The sequence below is a fragment of the Pteropus vampyrus genome, unplaced genomic scaffold (genome assembly GCF_000151845.1).
Source record: "Pteropus vampyrus isolate Shadow unplaced genomic scaffold, Pvam_2.0 Scaffold66, whole genome shotgun sequence".
Taxonomy (NCBI): Eukaryota; Metazoa; Chordata; class Mammalia; order Chiroptera; family Pteropodidae; genus Pteropus; species Pteropus vampyrus.
This window is the reverse complement of record NW_011888847.1, coordinates 2301561-2304532: the sequence shown is the minus strand read 5'-3', so window position 1 is coordinate 2304532 and position 2972 is coordinate 2301561. Positions and strand designations below refer to the sequence as shown.

The 2972-nt window shown below is 31.3% G+C and overlaps 1 protein-coding gene across 5 annotated transcripts in view; it reads left to right on the top strand.

The window, feature by feature from the left end:
* The window catches only part of SOCS5 (suppressor of cytokine signaling 5), a 50981-nt gene that overhangs the window by 29231 nt on the left and 18778 nt on the right, over positions 1-2972 (top strand). Inside the window, exon 2 of one of the 5 annotated variants that reach the window (XM_023531283.1) lies at positions 2535-2542. The exons of the other annotated variants lie outside the window; for them this stretch is intronic. The gene's annotated coding sequence lies outside the window, so the exon portion shown is untranslated. The remainder of the gene's footprint in view (positions 1-2534; positions 2543-2972) is intronic. 5 annotated transcript variants of the gene reach the window in all.

Genomic DNA, 2972 nt, shown 5'->3' with positions numbered 1-2972 from the left:
TTTACAACAGCTATATCCTCTTGTTCGATGGATCTCTTTATCATTATGAAATGTCCTCATTTGTCTTTTAATAATAGTCTTTGTTTTAAAATCTATTTTGTTTGGTGTAAGTATTGCTACCCCAGCTTTTCTTTTTTTTTTTTCATTTTTATTTGCATGGAGTATCTTTTCTATCCCTTTACTTTCAGTCCCAGTGTGTCTTTTGATTTGAAGTGGGTCTTTTGTAGACAGCATATGCATGGGTCTTACTTTCTTATTTATTCAGCTACCTTACATCTTTTGATTGGAGTATTTAATCCATTTATATTTAAAGTGATTATTCATACATATGTTTCATAGGGATTGCCATTTTATTATTCATACTTATGTTCTTTTTTTTTCCCCTTCTTCATAAAGTGCCTTTAACATTTCTTGAAATACTGGTTTGGTGGTGATGAACACCTTCAGCTTTTTCTTGTCTGGGAAGCTTTTTATTTCTCCTTCAATTTTAAATAATAGCCTTGGTTGTAGGTCCTTGCTTTTCATCACTTTGAATATTTCATGCCAGTCCCTTCTGGCCTGCAAAGTTTCTGTTGAGAAATCAGCTGACAGTGTTATAGGAGCTCCCTTGTAGGTAAGTAACTGCCTTTCTCTTGATGCTTTTAAGATTCTGTGACAACACGTAATAATATAGAGATGTTTAATGCTTTAGTCCCTATTCCAGCAGTTCATAAATCACGTTCCCTGGAATTCTAGTATGCTACAAGATATTAAGAAGTATTCTACAAATACAGGTTTCAGTTAAAATACTCCTGCTGTTTGGTTCCCTAGGGCAACCATGGAACTGGACTAGGCTCTCAGTTCCAGTATTCTTGAGGCCTAGCTCCACTTGTTTTACTAATTTTGTTTTGGATTTTAGTGAGAATTCTTATTTCCCTTATCATTATATTCATATTTAAAACCAGTACTCCGCCCTAACCACACATACCTACATTTGCCAACCTGAGAAGAGACTGATACATAAGGAAAGAGTTGAATTCATAAGAGATTGATATGTAAGAGTTGAATTCATATCAGAGTGCTACTTTTTTATTAACAAGTAGAAAATTTTTATAACAATGAAATACCCACTGCTCCTACCACTGCTTTTTCTCTTCTCTTTTTTATTCTATTTTGGAAATTAATCTTCTTAGCTCAGCTGCACTAGAATTGTTCATGTTATATGGCATCACATAATCTATTTCTATTGGTTATCCTATAAATAGTATTGCTATCCAAAAGAATGCACATTACTTATTACTGGTACTCTTTTGTAAAGGGTGTTTCCTACTTTCCAGTGCAGTGTTACTACTCATCCCCAATACCATTTGAGAAAATCAGGCTGGCTTTAGTGGAGATCTCTGTTTGTTATTCCTTTCTCCATTGATTGTGTTCGTCTGCCCTTCTAACCCCTCATTTCTTTGTGTGTCTTTTCCTTTCACACTGTTCTCCTACCTTTTCTTAAAAAGTTTTTTTTTTTAATACTTTAATTCTTCTGCATTTTACACTTAATTTGAGGTATATAATATGAAATTAGACCTTTTCAAGATCTACTTCCTTTTAAAATAGCGTTTTTTTCCCCATTAGGAAATTAATAATTTGAATGTAATGTTTTGGAAAACAGGGGAAAAAAAGAAAAAAGAAAATTACAATAATCAAGAACCACCCAAGATAACCACAGTGTATTTCCTACCCATAATCTTTTTATTAAAATACACGTTTGTATGTGTATGTGTGTTGAAGTCAGTTTACAAATACTGTTTTATAACCATATTCATTTGGTATCATGAACATTTCCAGAAAATTAAATGCTTACAGAAACATGGTTTTTAATGTCTTTCTATTACTTCAGCATCTGAAAGTACTATAATTTATTTAACCAGTCCTCTATAAACTGAACAATGCAGTCATTGCCAGTTTTTTGCTGCTGTAACTAATGCTATATAAATCTTTGTGTCCTTATCTGACTATTTTTTTTTGTAATAAATTTCTAATTGTAAAGTCTTGAGTCAAAAGGTATATATCTTTTTAAAGCTTGGGTATGTAATATAAAATTTCCCTCTTGAAATGCCACATGGATTTATGTTCTTACATTAATATGTTAGTTTCCCAATACCCATGCTTAGATATTACCATTAAATTAAAATGTGAAAGAAAAAAAACTTTATCAAGTTAATAAGTGAAAAATCTTATATCACATTTTATTTCGATATCTTTTATAAATTCCAAGAATGACCTTTTTTCATATATTTATTGGCCAAGTATATATTGATTTTGTGACTTTTCTGGACATGTCTTTTGCTATTTTTCTATTGAGGTGTTGTATTTTATCTTTTTCTTACAAATATAGTAACACTTTGTCACATATTGAACTTGCTCTGTCCAGCTTATAATTTTGTTTATGGCATATTTTTTCACATGTGAAAGTTTAAAATTTTATGTCATTAAGTATTTTGATTTCCTTTGGTTTCTTCAGTATTTTGCTTAAATTGGCTTTCCCTTCTCTTCTTTGAGAGGTCATATGGTTTCTTATAATTTACTACTATTTTTATGATAGGTTTATCCAGTTTTACAGCCCATTGAAATTCTCACCCATTCCTCTATGGGAACATTCGACATTACTAGATTTTAGACTCAGAAGTACAGAGTTTTCAAGTTTCAGAAAACTTGATTGTTAACTTTTTTTATTTTAATTCCCATCTACTTCCAAAAAGAAGAAGGGGGAAAAAAAAAGATGATTGACCATAAACCCACACTTGAACATATATAAGGGAGTGGGAGGGGAATTTCCAGGTCTATCAGAAATTTATAAACTAAGGCTTTCCATTTGGATTTCCTGTTGGTAACAGCAGAAAATAAGTGAGTTATATGTTTTTCATTGTCTGCTTAAAGGAAGCATATCACTTTTTAAAGAGAGAAATCTTGGCAATAAAGTCAAAGAAAAATTTTTATGT